General features: G+C 41.4%; 2 protein-coding genes across 3 annotated transcripts in view; one reads left to right on the top strand and one right to left on the bottom strand.

Annotated features, from left to right (window-relative positions):
- Cmss1 (cms1 ribosomal small subunit homolog) overlaps positions 1-20,517 on the bottom strand; it is a 296,653-nt gene that overhangs the window by 77,171 nt on the left and 198,965 nt on the right. The gene's annotated exons all lie outside the window — the stretch shown is intronic.
- Filip1l (filamin A interacting protein 1 like) overlaps positions 1-20,517 on the top strand; it is a 234,968-nt gene that overhangs the window by 22,712 nt on the left and 191,739 nt on the right. For both annotated transcript variants that reach the window (XM_040750627.1, XM_021231009.2), the window contains exon 2: positions 7,909-8,021. The gene's annotated coding sequence lies outside the window, so the exon portion shown is untranslated. The remainder of the gene's footprint in view (positions 1-7,908; positions 8,022-20,517) is intronic.

Below are 20,517 nucleotides of genomic sequence, written 5' to 3'. Positions count from 1 at the left end.
TGTCCACTATTGTGTTAGTCCATGTTCTATCAATAAGAAACATCTACAGTGAATCACCTGTCACAATTTATAAAGAGGAAAGGTTATTTTGCTCATAGTTTCAGAGGTTTCAGTCTACAGTCAATTGGACCCACTCCCTTAAGGCCTGTGACAAGGCAGAACTTCTCAGTGGGGAGTATGAAGAAGCTATTTGTCTCATGATGCCCAGGAAGCAGGCAGTATGCATGTGTGCGTGTGAGTGTGTGTGTCCTAATCCCTTTAAAGGCATGACTTAACTTCTACCCACTGTTCCCTACATCTTAAATATCCTACCACTTCCCCAAATCACCATAGGCTTGCAATCAAGCCTTCAACATATGGGTTTTTGGGGGGATATTTTAGATCCAAATTTTATGCTAGGCTAAGTCAGACTGCTGGTAGGTATTCTTAGACAATACTATGAACCAGTTGAAAACCATGATGTATGAGTATTATTTTCATTTGATATTTTTGAGAAAAAGCGAGATCAACTTGTAACATTTATATTTGTTTGCATTATATATAAATGGTTAATTTTTCTAAGCTGTGACTTTATAACCAAATAGCACACATATACATACATACATACATACATACATACATACATACATTTCATGTTTGTAAAGGTCCCCTGAAGAGACAATGCCACCATAAGGTTCTTCTCATGATGCCTTTCAGCTAGTAATTGCTCCTTCCAAACAAGTCTTTGAAAGGTTTTATTCATTTGCTGTGACTAAACAAGCAGTCCTGAGCAGAATTCATTTTTAGGCACAGATTAACTATGATTGCTGATGTCAGATTATGAACATCTATGTTCTCTTAAAGTATAGTATGAAGAAAACAAACCAACTCTATATCCTATAGGTAAATCCCGAAATGACTCGTTCAGAAGGCTGGGTTGAAACTAATACATGCACATGAAATAACAACATGGTGTTTCTAGTTAACCAGACTACAGGGCAGGCTCTAGAAGCCTGTCCATGTAGAAATGAAGGAATCTAATGGGCCAGCACTTCCTTTCAGAAGTGAGCTCCTTTTGTTGGCCTGAGAGAAGCAGACACCCTGCAGTTTTGGCAGGAGCATTGCATTGTTGTATAAAAGGAAGAAGAGTTCAGCCTTAGCGAAGTCTCTGCAATTCAGTTCCAACTCAGCTAAGACAGACTCCTCCAGCTTTTTAGTAAATGTGTCAGAAAATGTAGTCTGCTGTTTGTGTGTGCCTGTGGCATGTGTGCACACTATGCACATGCATGTGAGAGCTAGAGGTTCAAATTTGATGTCTTCCTTAGTGTTTCTACAACTGACTGTTGGATACAGGTCTCTCAATGAACTCAGGGATCATCAGTTTGGTCAGGGTGGCTAGTCACTGAGGTGCAGGGATCCTGTAGTCCCCCGCTGCTCTTTTCACTGCTGGAACTAGAGGCATGTGTGTGTCGCAGAGGCTGCGATTCACCTGGTGAGTTTGTTCAAGCACAGACTGCTGTGTTTGTTTCCTTCCCCTTCATCCATGGTTGGAACTGAACCTGGGACTTTGCACATGTTTGGCAAGTATTCTAACACTGAGCCTTATCCTATACCACAGCAACAACAATTCAGTAGAACTGGGGTTGAGACCTGGAATTATTTTTAACAAGCTCCCAGGAGGTGCTGAAGCTCTTTTCCAGGCAATATACTTTAAGAAAATATAAAGTAAGAACTGCTTATTTAAACTAGTTGGTCAAGGTTTAAGGGAGAAAAAGGTAGCTACAGATTCAGTCATTTAAGCATGGCTGAGATAAAGAAAAACTACTTGGATAATTCTTATGTCAACTATTCTGGGGAGTCTTATGTTAAATATCCTGAGGGGTTGTATAAAAATTCTTTCTTTGACACTGTCAGGTACTGACTGCCAACATGCCTGACCCTGAACAATAAAACCCACACATAACTTTTTAGAGTTTGAAATTGCTGCTAAAGAATTATAATTTCATAAATATAGCCAGTCAGTCAAATGTATACATTCCAAATTACCAGATTAAACTTGAACTTTTCCAAACATTAAATAAAACCACAAAAGCAGGAGTTCTCAATTTATTCTTTCAAAACCACAGGCAAGTTAATTCTACAGATTGTGGAATGTACAATAGGTCATTCTCCCAAAATAAAGCCTGAGGGGTGGATTATATCTCTTCAACTATGGCGGTTCCTTAAATCAACAAGGGTAATACCGACTACCATGCTGACAAGCAGATTTTGTGACATTTATGGACCTCACAGAAACAGAAACTTGTAACAATAAATTTAAGCCAGGGTATAAAAGTGGGAGGGTTTGTGTGGTGTCTATAAAGGTTCCTGAAAGAAAATTGATTGGACCTTGAGTCTGAGCCAAATAGGGCTGCCCTGTCCATGTCTTTCTCAGAGTAGTATTCTTCTGACCAGAATTAGGAATGCCAGCCTGCTGTTTATGGTCTGAGAGCTGGCTCACTCAGATGCCATGGGTCGTCTTCTGCATGAGTGTCCTGGAAAATGACTACTTCTCACTGATGGATGGAAAAGCCATCTATCTACTAACCGCCAGCCTTAAACTGCAAGGTAGAGTGACAATGAGTTTTCTCATCCATAATAATAAAACATGTGGTTCTTTCCCCTCCAGCCGCATAAAGGAGTTTGTAACTTTTTGCTATACCCTATTTGTAAATCCTTGCCTCTGAGTTATGAGTATTTAGTATTTACTTTTTAACTTGTATACTTTAGGTTCATATGTTAAGGAGCAGATCCTATCCTGTGAATTCTATACAGCACACTTTATATGACTCCTCTGCTCAACAGTATTCTCAGTCTGTTTGGAATAACAGAATGGAGAGGCAAGAGGTGCTTACACTTAGCAATTCCAGTGCAAAGATTCCATGCCAGTGTCTAACAGCACTTCAGAGCCTTAAGAGCACTGACTGGACAATGGGGAGGACCGGTCCTAGGAAACTGGTACAGTTCATCAGGAAGTCTAATGTACGATATTGTTCACACTCCCAAACAAGTGTTTCTCAGTGTTTTATGTGATTTTGCATTTAGTAGTGTCTGGAGACACTTAGTGCCAGCAAAATGGCATTTACCAAACAGAGGCTGGTATCTTGCTAAACATGCTACAACACTGGACAACCTTGTAACTAAGTCTCATCTAGCATGTGCACATGTAGAAAACAACTAAGATTTAATTATAAAAATAACAGAAACAATGTAATATAGCAAGACACCTTAACTCTCCCTGCGACCATTCTATTATTTACTCATATTAATGCACACAAAAGACTCACTTCCTAGAAAACTTTCTGTAGTTGTCACTCTAATAAAGTCAAAGCCCACAGCATATAGACCTTAAGGGGGCTAAGCCACAAGATCTCAGATATAAAGGAGGCTGTAACCTGCATGCTACCCAAAGAGGCACTAGCATGCGAACACATATAGACAGTAAGGTCTGTCAGGCACAATCAGATTCCATTAAGAGTCTACTGTTGAGAAAGTAACATTATGAAAACCTTTCCAAGATTGTGATATTGGGTTTTCGGAGAATATGGTTAGGCTTTCAAGTACATAAACTGAACACAAAGTGCTCTGTGGAACAGCAGTAAACATGACATAGAGAACTCATTCTGTAAGAAAGCAATTAATTAAACAACTCAAATTTCTGTAATTCCTGGCCAGTAAGAGAGTGATGTTGGGTTTGTGTCGTTTTGTGGTTCTGGAGCTAGAACCTGGGACCTCACTTGCTAGGCGAGCATGCTGCCACTGAGCCATCTCTCGGCCTTCAGTTCCTTACTTGCTCTGGAGCTGGAAGGCTTGCTCCAATTTGGAATATTTCACCAGATAAGACATACATAGGCCTTTGATGAGTGGTCCCGTTTGGGGAGAAGTGTATATGCTTGGCTTATGATTACTAGAGCAATTCCTTTGAAACCAGCTCATACAGGCTCGCTAAATCATTATTTATAGTAAAATTGAAAAGATAGAGAAGCCACATATTTGCCAACCTTCCAAGATATTTGAGGAGAAAAACAAAAACAAAACAAAAAAACACAAGCAGAAGGATTTCTTTTGATACATTGTTCGAGAGGTTTCTATTCATAGTCATTTCTGTGGCCTGTGTGAAGCAGAGCATTATGTCTGGAAAGCACGGTGGGGAGATGCCCACTGGGGAGATGCCCACTGACAGACTTCTAGAAAGTAGAGAGAGGGACACCAGGGGCAAAATCCACTCTTTCAAGGCATGGCCCACTAGGTCTCACTCATTTGAGGCCCTACCTACTCATTTCTACCACTTGTGGAAATGGTGTCAAATTATGAATTCATCTATAGACTAATTCACTGAGGCCAGCACTCATGATCCAATCACTTTTCAAAAGCTAAGCAGCTGGCAACTGAGTCTTTGACCCATGGGTCTTCAGGGTCCATTTCAGATCCAAACTATAAAACTCTCCAACTATGTAACTGGAAATGCTCATGACGACTTTAAGGCACCAGAACATTGGCATTCCTTGGGTGATTTTCATGGTCAGTAAAGTTTGAGAACCCCTCTATAAAAGGACACAGGGGAAGTCAGAGCAACACTTTCCTCCCCCTAAGCCAGCATGTGCAAGCTTAAAGAACAATAGCTGGCATACCTCAGCAGGGATAAAAATGAAAGGGGCCTGCAAAGACTCACAGTTGGGACAGTTAATTATTTGCGGTGAGCTTAAGTTCTCACATTGTAAATTCTTGATCCATCTCCCCCAAGCCACTCTTCTTTGAGGGAATCTTTGATACAGATGGTTTCGTCCATACGCCATGGTTTTAGCGCATGCATTGGAACCCTAATTCCTCAGTGTCAGGATGGGAATGAGGGAAGGGTATTTGGGTTATGGGGGAAAACCTTTATAAATGGATTAAGGTCTTTCATCATGGGAATGGATTAAGAACTACTGCAAGAGTCTTGCACTGTTCTCATTTTGTGCATTTTCTCTCTCCTGCTTTCCTGCAGGAGCTGAAACAGCTGAGGTCCTCATCTGATCTGGCTGCACAGCCTTGGAATACCTCGTCTTTACAGTAATGAGTAAAAATAAGCACTTGTTCTTTTTAAGTCTCAGGTATTCTGGAGTAACAATAGAAAAAGGGCAATAAATAGCACCTCTCTCTATCTCTTCAGATGGGGTTTCTCCTCTGTGGTCCTGGCTGCCCTAGAACTCAGTATGTAGAAGACAATGCTATCCTTGAACTCACAGAGATCCTCCTGCCTCTGCCTCCATTAAATGCTCCATAGGTATGAGCCTCCACACTCAGTGAGTTGACTATACTTTAATAAAAGAATGAACCCTCCACATTATCTGCACAGACGATGTGGTGTGCACATGCCATGACACACATGTAGCGGTCAAAGGGAAACTCTGTGGAATCAGTTCTCTTTTCCTACCTTGTGGGTCGCAGGGGTTGAACTGAGGCCAGGCTTGGCAACAAGCATCATTTCCCAAGGAGTCATAGGTCATGAAAATAATAAATAACACATAGGAATTATAAATTGACAGTAACCCCCTACCTGAAAATCTAGGATTCTTCATAGTCTTTTCAAAAAAGTAGATCTAATTTTTTGGGAATTCATATAGTCTCATATAAAAGTATGGAATCTCACAGTAAAGAAAAAAATAAGCTTCTTATTTCATAAAGTTATACGGAGTTTTCATTACTAAAAGTGATAGGGATCTAGCAACAATCCAAAGATCAAACATCTACTATTCTACAAATGATAACACACACACACACACACACACACACACACACACACACACACACACACACACACACATTTAGTTTTTTGAGACAAGGTTTCTCTGTATTGCTTTGGAACCTGTCCTGGAACTCACTCTGTAGACCAGGCTGGCCTTGAACTCATAAAGATCCACTTGCCTCTGACTCCATAGTACTGGGACTAAAGGTATGCACCACCAATGCCCAGCTAACAAATATCATTTTAATTAAACAAAGAACACAAAAGTTTCAAAAGCAACCTTCATGACTAACCAGTAAAAATTTCCTAAGTAACTATGATGAATTAAAGATCTTTGTAAGTCATCTTGTGAAGGGTGAAGGGATGAAGCTATTTCTTCTTGAGTGTAGGCTGGACTTGTGATGGCTTTGACCAGTGGAGAGTCAAAAAGAAAAAAATTCTTTTTGTAGCTTCTGGGTTTAAGCCTTGAAAGGTCTGGGGACTTCTGATTCTGGCCTCTGGGAAGTCAGTCACCACGCTGCAAAGAAATCTGCCCTGGACTGTGGACGGTTGAGGGGATACGGAAGAGAGGTTTTTGATGAAGAGGAGTTATTCTGTATGCTATAACCTCAACTGAAATCTCATGCAAATGTCACAGCTTGGTACACCAAGTGAAGAGCTATTTAGTGATCCTACTTAGTCAGTAATAACCTGCTGTTGCTTTTAAGTCATCACACTTTAGAATGGTTTGTTGTGTAGCAAGAGAGAATTAAAACGTCCACTGTGTACTATGTAGAAGCTTTTTTTAAAGCCACCAACCAGTTCCCAAATCATGACCATGAGACTTAATATTAGTTATGAATTCTCGGCCTTATCTTATGATTGTCCTACTAGCCCTTAAAATTAATTTATCCTGTTTCTCTTCCTCTACATTTTGCCTCAGGGTCTCTTTTTTCGTTTTTTTCTTCCTGTCTGTCTGTCTGTCTGTCTGTCTGTCTGTCTGTCTGTCTGTCTGTCTGTCTGACAGCTACAGGGTTGGCCCTGAGTGTCTCCCTCTCTGTCTCTCATTCTTTCCTCCTTCTTTACTTGTTCTTCTTGAGCTTAGATTTCTTCTATTTATTCCCTCTGCCCGTCAGCCAGCCCTACCTATACCCCTCCTGTCGGGCTATTGACTGTTCAACTTTTTATTAGATCAATCAGGTGCCTCAGAAGGGGAAAGCGAAACAAATGCAACACATTCTTACTTCGTTAAATAAACACAGCATAAACAAACGTAACACACCTTTACACAGTTAAAAGTAGTCTTCTGTAGTATAAGTACATATAACACATCTTTGCCTAGTTAAAGTAATACTGCTGTTGTGCAGTTACTAGCCATTGTTCTGTCTTAGACCCAAGCCAGAAAAAACATAGACAAAGTTTCTATTTTTGCTCTGGATTAATCAACTGTTGTTTACATATAGGTTGATATTAAAAATTACATCAAGATTAAAGTAGGAATCACATTTTAGTAAGACCAATTATTTTCCAATCTATTTGGAGACTGAGAAGTAATTTATTCTAAGCTTTTATACTCCCAATATTATGTTTGTATTCTAAAATTCTGAGATAAAGGATGGTTATTAAATCAGCATATAACACATAGCATCTTTTAAAAATCTGAATTCTATATTAGACAGAATAACTCAATACTGTTGGTAAAAGTAATAGGCCATTGTACTATTGGCATTCTATTTTAGAGTCTAATTAAAAGAAACTGGATGTTCTTAACTCCAGTTGTAATTTTTCAGGAATTTATCTCACTGTGTTATCCATATTCTAAGGTATCATCTTGTAATTAAAGCCTACCTTGCAATTCTATCCTCTACCTATGTTATTTTTTTTCTTTATTTGTGTGAATTCCCAATACCTCAAAACCTATTTCCCTGAACTAGCTCTCCGCTATAAGTTCCTGGGAGGCTGTATCCAGCCATGCACGTTCTTGCTGACAGCTTCTATCTTTACATCTGGTTGTCCTACGAGATTCAAGTGAGGTGTAAGCATTTCTGTTTTACAGATTACAAAGGAAAAAATGATAAAGATAGTCTTTTTTTTTTCTAAAAATACCACATCACTGCTTGGTAACTCACTTAGGGTGTGTACTCAGAACGTATCAACACATGTGAATTTCTTATTTTCCTAAGGTCTTGCTGCCAAGTGAGAGCTATCCAAGCACCTATTCTTTCAAAGGCTACAAATCCAAACACAGCTGTCTGCGACCTTGGGAGACCTAATGAGAATCTGCAAACAAGCTTATGTAAGTGTACCCTGACTAGCCTTGTACTCAAAAGTCCCAACTAAATGAGCCTTTCTCTCTCAGGTGGGACATTAAAGTGTCTTCTGGGAAGAGGCATTTCCTATGTGAATTATAATGTAAAAAGTAACCTTTGTTGATGTTGTATCCTTAACCCCATTGGATATATTGGTGGACAAGGATCTGTAATAAAGCCGTGAAACACTGACGAGCCTAGCTAAGCCTAGCATGTATGAAAGGTCTTACTAAATAGCTTTATTACCAGCACAGAAATATGAGTAAACATTATATTAACAAGTGCCTCAGATGACACTAAATGTGGAGCTGGGAGGAGAGACAGACGGGAGGCTAAACAGTATTAGTGGGTCCATGGAGATTATAACAATGGATGGTAAAGTACATGGAGTTCAGTCTGGGAAGGACACGATGACGTACAAGCATCTAGGAAAAAAATAACTCATTAGACTGACAGTCAGTGGGAGGAAGAAACCTCGAAAGCAAGTGGATGGCTACTGCAACCACACAAATTAGACGGTATTTTGTAATGGAAGGGAAAAACAGCAAAGGACAAAATCGACATTAGGCTGTGCATCAGAAGCCCTCGTTGGATGCTAAAGCTGGCGTGTATGTATTAAAAAGGGATGAGCCCACCTGAATTTCTGCTTTGGCCTCACAACTTCTTTCAGAAAGATCGAAGTAACTGAGAACTGGGTACAGGGAAATCCTATGTGCAGAGGTAGAGGAACAGATAGTGACTTCAAGCAAACAGAATTCCACTCAGCAGTGATAAAAGCACTGATCAAAAGACTGGTTTCAGCTTTAGGGTTTCCCAGGCAGGCGGACTGACAGATCCTCCCTAGTTATTCCTATGGCAGATGAAGCAGCGCACTTCCAGGAAGCTCCGGCTCTGCACAAAGCCAGGTGGCTGAGGGAAGCCTAAGATCACAGAGCTTACCACAAGAGGGATCTAAGAGACGACATAGCATTCTGCCTTCCAAGTGAGGCTTGAAGTCCTCCAGTTCGGAACTGCGTGGAGAGCTGATTAGAAAAGAAGACTTGTGGGCTCCAGTTCAGCCCCCCTGAATACTCACACTCAAGAGCATCAGCATAAGGAACTTACAGTTCACATACCCCCTTTATGGTTTGCAGAGCTGATTAGCCCAAGGTCAGGAACAAACAGATCCCTGTTTCTGTTCTTACTAGGTTGAAATTCTCTAACTCTATAAACTACCTTTATGGACAAGTTACTATCACACTATATGATTGTTTCCTAATAACTTATTTCATATTCTAGACATTGCTAAACTCGATTCATGTGTAATAAGGAGGTAAGACGAAGAAAACAGAGAAGAAATTCAGGAGTAGGAAGTCAAAGGGAAAACTCAGATAAGCCAGGAGCACAGAATGAGTAAGCAGCCCCTGGACAGCATGACGTAATATCCATGCACACTGAAAGGTCATTTGGTGCGTTCCACTCTCCCCACCAAATACATACACCAAGAAGAAGGAAAAAACACTCTGGAAGTAACTGGCCCTACAAGAGAGCTCAGGCTAATGAACGAGTCTGCTTTCATCCTGTATGCCTCGTCCACTTCTTTTAGGAATAATTTGGAGTTTGCCATCTTGGTGGGGGTGGAGGACAGGAGACTGGTATATGGAAATCTTTGGGATATCACACAAGGACAGCAGGGCATAGACCCCTCTCCAAATATTGTATCACATACAACACACACACTCATTCCCTCAATGTCTGTCTGTCTGTCTACCTGTCTGTCTGTCTGTCTGTCTGTCTGTCTGTCTATCTATCTATCTATCTATCTATCTAAAATTATGTGTGTGTGTAAGTGCATGCATGCCACAGCACATGTGTGGAGGTCAGAGGACAACTCTTGGGAGTGGGTTCCCCTGACCAATCGGCAGAATCTGGAAATTGAATTCAGGTTCTAAGGCCGGCTCCCAAGTGCCTCTGTCCCTATGTACCACACCCTCTGAGCTGGTCCCAAACTGTAACTAAATGTGAAATAGCCAGCAGGACACAGAAGAACCAGTGCTGCTCAGTGTTCAAATGTATCTATTTAAGTGTTCTTTCCCAGACTTATGCTTTCAACAACTCAAGAATTGCTTGGCTGACGTTCTTAAAGATGTTGTCAAATCTTTTATCTTCCTACCCCTACAGCTGCCAGATAGCTTTAGAATTCTGTCACCTTTTAGGTTCCTCGATTGATAATAGGCTCTAACTTACATGTTCCTCAGCACTTAACTCTCAGGACAAAGTATAGTAAAGCTTCTAAAGAAAGAAGCCCTTTAAAAGTTACAAATACTTTTAAAGTATTAAAAAAAACCTAAATACAATCAATCCCCAGAACTAAAGAGAAAAACTTTTGGTCTGTGAGGGTGGTTCAGTCAGTAAAGGGTCTGCTGTACAAGCATAAGGAGCACTGTTTTTGGGGGGGCATGGTGGTATCCCTCTGTAATCCTAGTAGTGCATCCCCTTGGACAGCCAGTCTAGCTAATCACTCAGTGCCAGGTGCAGTGAGAGACCATGTCTCAAAAGACAGGGTGTGGTGATCAAGGAAGACACCCACCAAGGATCTCTAGTGTATGTACATATGGGCATGGGACGGACACACACCCACACACACCCACACACCCACTCACACACACACATACTCACACACTCACACACCACACACACACACCACACTCACACACACACATCACTCACACCACACACACCCACACACACACCACTCATACCACACACACACACACACACACATACACACACACACACACACCACACACACCACTCACACCACACACACACCACTCATACCACACACACACACACACATACTCACACACTCACACACCACACACACACACCACACTCACACACACACACTCACACACCAGTTTACTGGTAGTCTGCTATTTGTTAAGTAACCATGTTGCATTAATGTTGCCTATTCTAGCAAAAGCTGGCTAAGGAGTGCTTAGGGCTGTCCATTTCTGGTTTCAATGATTTCTATCAACTAATATCCCTGTTAGGGGAATCTGGGCTTGTCCCCAAGGCAAACTAAACAAAGAGAAACCAATAAAAACCAATGAAATAAATCATGAAAGACACAGAGGTTATAAACAAAGCCTTATAAAAAGTCATTTTATAAAAGAAAAATAAAATTGTTTGGCATAGAAAAAAGATTTAAAAAACTTAAAAACTACACTTCAAAAAAGTATACATTTCAAAGTACAGTTTGCACTTGTTTTAAGGGGAAAAAAGGTTTTTTTCTTTTTTAAACAACTTGCCAAACATATTGGCTATAGGACGACTTTGTAAAAGGATTTCTGGACGGCGATAAGAGACTCATAGAACAAACAGTGGAAGGAAGGTATACATACACATTTAGGATACACTTTAGAGTGGAAAAGTCCTCTGGAAAAGATTTTAAAGAATATTTAATGCAAAAAGAAGATGGTCTCAATTTTTAATAAAGTCACAACTCAGATCTTGTCATCCCTAGAGTGCAGTGAGGAGGCTTGGAAGGAACCTTTGCCTATCTGGAGTGGCCCTAGGAAAGCCACACAGGTCTCTTGTCTGCCTGCAGGGCCCAGGAGGGCTTTCAGATTTAGAGCCCTGCACTGGGCTCCTGGAAAAACAGCTCTGATTCTTTAATGACAACAGCATATCAGCTACTTTGGAGGTTACACATACATAAACAGGATCTGCCTCATATTTTCCAGTTGTGGAGGAGAGAAAGGAAGGGGGGCTCTTCAAACCCTTTACTGCAGTTAACTGTGGTAGATGATTTGCTTTTATACATGCAAGACTGAAAAAAAGGGGAAGGAGCACTAGCGTGCAAAATGTCCCCCAGAACGGAAACTGGAAAACCATTACGTCCTCCATGTGTGAGAACACCGGTGTGCAATCAAAGTGGAGAAAGCTAGCTAATGAGTGCCAGGCTCTAGGGTTTAAAGAGGAAAAGGATACAAGCTTTAAAGAGGCGGAAGGTTCTTAACAAAGTCGTCTTAGGCCAAGACCCACAGGAGATCAAGTGGGAAGTCTTGAGGACTGTCATGCATCCTGTTCTCTGCTGGAATGTGAGCCCTGGTTGTCACAGCAGCAAGAACACCGCTAGGTACTTAGCACTGAAACTTTCTGGCTTTTGAGAAAGGCTGACAAAAGGCACCAAATGAATGTACAGAATTCCCTCTCTATGCAGAGCCCAGAGTTCCGGATTCAGTTCTCAATCGAAAAATCTGAAGGAAGAAGGACTCCAGATTTCCCTTTTTCTTAAATTAAGCCCATAAGCGCCCCTCCACCCTTGCTCCCCAAATCTCCTTAACCCTAATATTACAGGAGCTGCAGTGTGTATTTAAATGTACACATTGGCTTCACGTTGTTGTTCCAATTCAGCAAATGTTAACTGTAAGATACTTGATGGTGAATGGTTCAGCCTCTGCAGTTCAACTTTGTTCTCAATGAACCAAAGTGGTCACAGGTTGTATAGTGTTCTATCACCAAGCTTCTTTATATTCTATTTAAAATGCTGTACATTACATTTTTGTTTACTTATTTGTGTGTGTGTGTGTGTGTGTGTATGCGTGTTCCTCTGCAAACCACAGAATGTGTGTGGAGAGAAGAGAAAAAAACTGCTCTGTCAATTATGTGGGTTCAGATATCAAACTCAGGTTGGTAGGCTTGGTGGCAGGTGCCTTTACTCAATGAGCCTACTTTTGATTTGAGTCAGTGTCTCTTGAAGTTGGGCAGGGGACCTTGCTGTCCTGCTTAGTCGTCTGAGTAGCTGGGATTGCATACCTGCAGCTCTAGGCCCAGCACTTCTCTCTTGTTCTGTGGAAGGATCTTAATGAGTAGCAGGCAGATACAAGAAACATGGTAATTTCCAGTTTGTAAACATATATGTTAACTATATTTTGCTTCTATTATAACTTCAGATGTGTAAGTTCAATGGACCTAAGACTCCTTTTGGAAGTGCTATTCAAATATGTGCTAGCACCATTATTTTTCCTCAATGTTCACACATTCTGGTTCAGTTTTAAGCAACAACTTAGAGCAAGCAGGCCAGGGAGTTTGTTACAGTTTGAATCTAAAAATGTACCTTGAAAGCTTATGCGTTAAGGACTTGGTAGCTAGCTCAGAGATGACTGGGTCATTAAGAGTGTAGCTCCAGCCGGGCGGTGGTGGCGCACGCCTTTAATCCCAGCACTCGGGAGGCAGAGGCAGGCGGATCTCTGTGAGTTCGAGGTCGGGCTGGACCGATAGCCTCCAAAACAATACAGAGAAACCCTGTCTCGTAAAAACCAAAAAAAAAAAAGAAAAAAGAAAAAAGAAAAAAAAGGAAAAAAAAAGAGTGTAGCTCCATCCATCAGTGGACTAATCTACTAGTCAAGCGATGAATGAATGATTAGCAGTTGGGCCTGCTTGGAGGAAGTTGGTCACTGGGGTGTGTCATTTCTGTGATTTCTGGCTGCTAAGACATGAGCAGCTCTGATCTACCACATACATTCCACCATGATGCTTCTACCTCACAACAGGCCTAAAAGCAATAGAGCCAGCTGACCCTGGGCTGAGGCCTCTGAAACCAGGAGCTTGTTTTTCCTAAGTAATTGTCACAGAGATGGAAACAGTTATTTGTCAAGATGATCATTTGTCCAATTGAATAGTCACAGGTTTCTCGACATGGAAGACCTTGCATTCTTTGAAAGGCATGGGAAATAAGGACACATTATTAAAGGAGAACAGTGATACAAGTTCTTCCCATCCTACCCAGTGCATGTCCAGTGTTTTAGCTTAGCTATGTCATCCCAGTTCTGGAAGGTAAGAAACATTCTTAATTGTTGTAAAAGACTGTATCATCTTGAGGCAGAGTGAGGCAGTATGGTTAGATGATTGGCAGTTGACATGTTGGAGATGGATGCTGGAGAAAGTTGACACAACTTAAAAAAAAAAACACAAAACACTGTAAGTGCACTGCTGAAAACTGTGAGCCAATGAAATCTGCTACTAGAGGGATCCAGAAGCCAGTGGGCTAGAACCAAAGGCAACACTGTTCCAAGATCCCAGGGCCAAACTCAAGCATGAACCTGCATTGATAAATTTGCATGAGCAACCAGGACAGGTTGAGAATTTAGTGCCTAGTGCCTAATTCTAAAGTGTGATCAGTATAACACTCAAGAGCATCATGCATCCAACTCGCTCTTTTGGAGTAATGGTTCCAGTGTTGCAAAGGTGACTGACTGCTCACTAGCTGGTCATAGGGACAGATGGCAGGTCAGAAGTGTCCATATTACTCTTGGAGAGGGTCTAGGTCCTGCTCTGGATGAAATGACAAACTCTGGACACACCATGGAGGGCTCTACTCTCCCTGGGGAAATGAGGGGATATTGGTGGTGTTGATGTGTGGGTGCGGGAGGAGGGGGTGGAAATGGAGAGGGACCTGGAATTGACATGTGAAATAACCTTGTTTCTAATTTAAATTTAATTAAAAAATAAAATATAAAAAGTTAAATTTAATTGGGTTTTGCAGATTTTAAATAGTAATGATCATTCTACAGGCATCATAATTATGACAAAACATGGTTTTCTGTATAATATTTAACAAGGTAAAAGTGGCAAGTGAACCTGAAAACAATGAATCTTTCCTTGTGGACACTTGTTTGTGAGACAGCCTTCCTTGCTTTCTTTTTAAGACACTTTAGATATCAGAAAAATTAGTTTTCTGTAAACAAGTGTCAGTGCCTGTTATTGATGGAATCTTCACAGTTTGATCAGTTATAACTCATTTTATTAAAGGTATTCTATATAAAAGAGCCACAAGCCAATCCATTCCTAAAATTATTTCTGCTTATGTTCTTCAAAAAACAAATGCTAATAAAAAATTAGATATATAAAAAAAAAAGAAGTGTCCATATTTGGTTTTGGTCTGTGGATCAAGATGTTTAATTACAAAAATTGGATTACTACATATAGCAAACTCTTGTGGAGGGCATCCAACTAAAGGACCACTGGTTCACAGCTGGGAAATAATGCAGTGGGAGCCCTTATCTGAATCCTTTAGAACTCTAATCACTTCTTTTAAGTTGTAAGCTCTCAGAGAAGTTTCCACCAAGGAAGGAGTCGAGAACCACAGGCAGGTGAAAGGAAGACACCAAAACAGGAAGAGCAGCATAAGATGGGAGTAAGGAGAGAACACTGGACAAGGAGCCCGTAACAGGAATAGTTTGGACTAGGAAAGGATACTTTCCGAGTCCAGTAAAATGAAGGTTTCAACACAGACTAAAAAGAGCTGTCAGGAGTCTGGCTTCCACTCTGAACTCCAGAACATCAAAGCTAGTCTTGGCTCCTGGCTAGACATTAGTACAGAAACCTCGTGCCTTTGACTTTTCTGAATGTTCTTTTTCCTTCTTTTTGATATGTTCTAGTGAATGCTTGGCAACCCAGTCAAGCTTGAGGGGGGAAACGTACCCACTCTTCCTCCTTCACTCAGGGAGGGGTCCAGCTTTGGCAAAGGGGGAGGCTGACAGCAGGGAACTGATTGTTGCCCAGGCTGTTCTCCTGCAGGGAACAGAGGTCAGGGTCCTTGTCTCTCTTCTCGACTTACACATTTCCCCATTATGCTCAGCTAGCTGGAGAAAAGGAGACTCTATACAGACAGAGTAAAAGAAAAATCAAGATAAAATAATCTTTTTTCCCTCTACTTCTTCAGCGTAATTGACAGTAATATGTTTGAAGCAGGAGACAAGCCAAAAGATGGAAATTAGGAGATCCAAGTCTATCTAAGTAAAAGAGTGTGTTTTTTTACAAAATAAGGAGTGGTAGCATACGGCCTGTGATCCCAGTAGACCAGAAAAAGTCCAAGGACATCCCTGGCTACATCGTGAGTTATACGGTAGTCTATACAAGATCCCGTCTCAGAGAAGCAAAATAAAAATGACAAAAGAGCATCCCCCGCCACAGAACCCCCTCAAACAAAGCTTTTCTTTTAGAAAAAGAACTTCAACTAAAAGCAAAACAAACAGAAACAAAAGAAGGGATTATAAAGGAGTTAAAAAAGGAAAAACCAGACGGAGAGACACAATATCCCTGAGATAAAGCCTCCATTCATATGCAGTTATTGATGGTGCTGAGCAAGAATGCATTCCCTTAAGTTAACGTCTAAGTTTATTTTGTGGTGCATGAGGCAGAAGCTAAAACTGACTAGGGAAGTAAGGCAGTGGTATTTAAACTGTAGTCCCCAAGAGCAGAGTGTGCAAAACAGCACTAGCACGACGAAGACAATTTTCAAAAAGATGATAACTACTACTGCTGTTTCTTCTAATTTTATTCTTAAATCTTCACACATTTTTAGTCTTATGGTGATAAAAGTTCCCCAAAACTTTCAAGGGAAAAACAATTGACTCCCTTCCTCCCAAATCGAATACCCGTGATTCTACAGGCAACAGTGCATGTTTCTCACATTAATAAGATTCAGGTTCATGCTCTACCAAAACAAAGGTGAGCCTGGAGGACTTTGTACTAGCCATTTGGTAATAATTACCTAAATCACGGCCTCTTCTACAGACCTATGGTCAAGTGTGTATCCACAACCAAATGCTGTTACTTTTAGTGCTTGAGTTTTCTGTTTGAGGATCAAAAGAGTTAAGATGTGTGCTTTAATTGGGATGGGGGATGGGAGAGAGGGAGTGAGAACAGGAGAGCATGCTCACACTTCTGGTGTAGAGCATATATAAACTGCCTTATCAGTTTGTCAAAATGAGCTGGGCAGCCTTACGCTCTCTCTCAGGCCCAGTGCGGTTGTTCCTTGCTGTCTTTCAGAGGACCTATTTCTAATTACACTCTTCTAAATGGGCTAGCTCTCTATTTTATCCCCCACCCCCAATTTTGAAATTTCTGGCAGAAATGAGATCTGTCAAAGCAGGTTAGATGTATTTTTATTGGTTCCTCCAGACCATGACGCCATTTCCTGAGAGGCAGTGCCAGGAAACTATTAATGTCTGTGAAACAGCAGTGAATGTTCTTAGGAGTATAAACTTGTCTGGTACCCAGGAGACCACAGCCTGAAGGAGCCACCAGCTTAGTATGCCACTGTTCTAACTGGAGCACGCGTGCATGCGGACACACACACACACACACACACACACACACACACACACACACACACACACGTGCACGCCAAAAGAAGGGTAAATTGTTTTTCTAAAAAGAAGGATCTGATACAAACAATGGGAAGTTCCCTTTCCTTTTCTCATCCACCTGCTTGTCCAGACTAGAGTCGGCATCAAATGGTTGGCTTAGGTAAGAGTGTTGCACAAACAAGATAATTCATTCAAGAAGTTAATAAGATTTTTTTCCCAAGCAGAAGGGGTAAAAAGGCCTACACCTGGATCAGGAGAACTGTGGCTTTCTCCTCCCATGGAAGAAAGGCTACATTCTAATAGCCAGGTGCGGAAACCCAACTGCACCCTTCTGAAGGACATCATTGATTCCGCTATGCTAAGAGGACTCTGCTAATGGCTGTGTGAAGTGCCTAGCACTGATGATCTTAGAGGAAGCCGTTGCCTTACAGAAGATGAGGAACAAAACAGTGGGGGCGCTGGACTTTTAAGGAGACTTTCAAGTGGGCAACTGTTGATGGTCAAAGTCACATGGATACTTGCTAACCTTAGGACTGGGTTTGTGGAGCACAAACTGGTCCCTGATCTATCTTATCCCTCTATTTCATAGCGCCACCTGCTGGATGAGGGTGAGAACAAGTTGAAATTTCCTTGGATGGACACCTATGAATTCACAAAAAACAGTGTCTTCATATTTTTACTCCATGGAACTCGTAGTGTTCTCTGTGTTGGAGTGCTTGCAAAGACGGGCACAGTCTTGTTTATCTTTGCTCTTGTTCTAGCCACCCACGGTCCTGTTGTGAGCATGTTGTTTGAGGTTCTGAACAGGTTAACAGGTGCCCTGCAGCCAAGCACATGACATGTATTGACATACTGAATAGTGAACTGCATATCTTCTCCATAGCTGGCTCAACTGAATCAGGGCCTTTAAGGACAGTCTGTCTGTAAAAGATCCACAAGTAACTGTTTTAGAAGAAATTAATTCCATCCTATTCTCCTAACTAAGGCTTTTCAGGAAAACATTAATCACTCAGCCCCAACATGGTAAACATCCAGACTGTCATAAAATACTGTGTTCCTTCCTCAGAAAGTGAAGAGAAGAAATTAATCTAGACTCAAAGGAATGCTAACTTAACATTTAACACAACACATTCATTTTTCTGCCTTGAGAGAAAAAGCTGTAAGTTCAAAACCCCCGGTTAGCCAGAATCATGTGGGTTACTTGCTAACATTAACTGGGTTTGTAGGGCCGAGAGGCAGCTCCCTGAGTGATCATCTTTATTTAGAATCTTTCAGCTGTTAGGCAGGCGACTCTCCAAGTCAGTCTTTGGGCCCATGTGACACTCATGGTTCCAGCTCCAGAGAACTGGGACTGTAGGCACACACCACCATGCACAGTTCCTAAATGTTCTGGTTTTGTTATTGTATTGATCCCTCAGGAGTGAGAACACAGAAGGAAACAAAGATTCCAGAGCTTGGAGACTGTGGTGGTTTGACTGATTCTGGGGCAATTAGAACACCAGGTCCCCAGTAGGAGGTGTCCTCACCTGCCCCTGCCCCCACCAACACTCCCCAGAGGTTTAGGAGCAGTGGCCTTATGGGGACAGTATATCACTGGGGACTAAAGGGCTAGCGCCATTCCTGTGTGCATTCTCTGCCTCTTGATTGTGCTTTGAAGATGTGAGCTCTCAGCTTCCTGCTCTGGCTACCATGCTATACCTGCTGCTTTCTGCCATGCCTCCCCACCACACTGGGCTCTTATCACTCTGGAGCTAGAAGCATGAATAAACTTTCTCTTCCTTAAGCTGCCTTTGGTCACCATGCTTCATCCCGGCAATAGAAAAGCAACAAGCCCATGGGAACTTGATAACTTTTAACTGCAAGAAAGGCTGGGAAGAGGGAGCAATGGCCCAGTTCATTATGGATGAATAAGGATTCCCTAGTTTGGGTCAAATTGGGAACACGGAAAATGTTCCCATTTCATAGATGAGGTTTGGAAATGTAGGCAGAAATGTGGTTGCAAAGTGCTTTCATTCTTTGTGATTGCATCTCTGTGGTCCAGTGAGGGTTAACCAGACCCCATGCTTGTTCCTCAGCACACAAAGTGCACCTGAGCAAGAAATCCCTGTGGGGCACATACCTGCAGATGTTTCTCCGAAGAAAGAAAACGTCGTCTTGGAGCAGTCATATAGAAGTCTTCACACTGTAGCCCAGAATTTCAGAACTTCACAGAACCCCAGGGGGTTATAACGACACAGCCTTCACGTTATTTTTCCCTTAACTACCACTACCTCCACATCACCAGAGGGCAAACAACTGCCCACACAAACACAACATTTTAGTTCTATAGAAATTCTTTGCAACCAAGACCCCTGGAGGGAGAAAAACATGTAATTGCTACCTGAAACATATAGATTTTTCTGTAAGTCATTTTAAAAATGAGTGACTGACTCCAAAAAGCTGTAGAAGGCCATTCTGAGGTTTGTGTATCTACACTGAAAATCATGATAGTTCTGCCAACCCCTAGCTATGAGAAACACTAGATAGAATTCGGTTATGTTGAAATAGACAAGGAAAAAGAGGCAAGAAATTCTTTAAGAGTCAAATCATGTTTGTTCCTCATACTCTTTATGGTAGTGGTTAAAGTATGCCTTAGAATTATCTAGAGGACTTCCGAGTATTCGTTTTCAAAGTATAGGGGCAAAAATCCACAGTTTAATAGAATGGCTCATGCTGATGGGTGAGCCATTCTGACCCCAGAGATTCAGATTTAGTAGGTAATAGATGGGCCTGAAAAATCTGCATTTTTGATGCTGACACACACAATCTGAACAGCAATAAGGCAGCATCCACAGCCAGTTGGCAGCAAAATATAACACTAACTGCTCAATGTGTATCTCCATCACATTACTGTCTATAAGCCCCTATAATATATTCATTAGTTCTTATCATTCTCAATGTCATTGAATCCACTTTAAAGTTAAACTTTTTCTGTCAGGCTCTATAATACATAATGTATAGCACAGGACTTTACTAAGTACATGGCTTGTCTGTGTGCATGGCATATACTTGTAGCTATATTTTTCACAGGCAGTATCAGGATCAGATTTGTTTATTTAGGCTCATTGTTTTTGAGACAAAGTTTCCAAACTATTTACTATGTGAAAATTCAGCAGAATTTCTTCAAAAAATTAGCTCTCTGGTCAAATGAGTCATATGTGGTAGAAGGCAGCACGGAACATACTAGAAGTAATCTTATGCATGAGGATGACTTGCCAGCCTGCCCTCAGTGACTGTGACGCTGACGAAAGGCAGCAAATGGAAATCCCAAGTACCATTTGGACTGGAAGCATTTTCCAAGTCT

The sequence above is a fragment of the Mesocricetus auratus genome, unplaced genomic scaffold, assembly GCF_017639785.1.
Source record: "Mesocricetus auratus isolate SY011 unplaced genomic scaffold, BCM_Maur_2.0 Super-Scaffold_100008, whole genome shotgun sequence".
In the NCBI taxonomy this organism is placed as follows: Eukaryota; Metazoa; Chordata; class Mammalia; order Rodentia; family Cricetidae; genus Mesocricetus; species Mesocricetus auratus.
The sequence above is the reverse complement of the archived record's forward strand: the minus strand, read 5'-3'. Positions and strand labels throughout refer to the sequence as shown.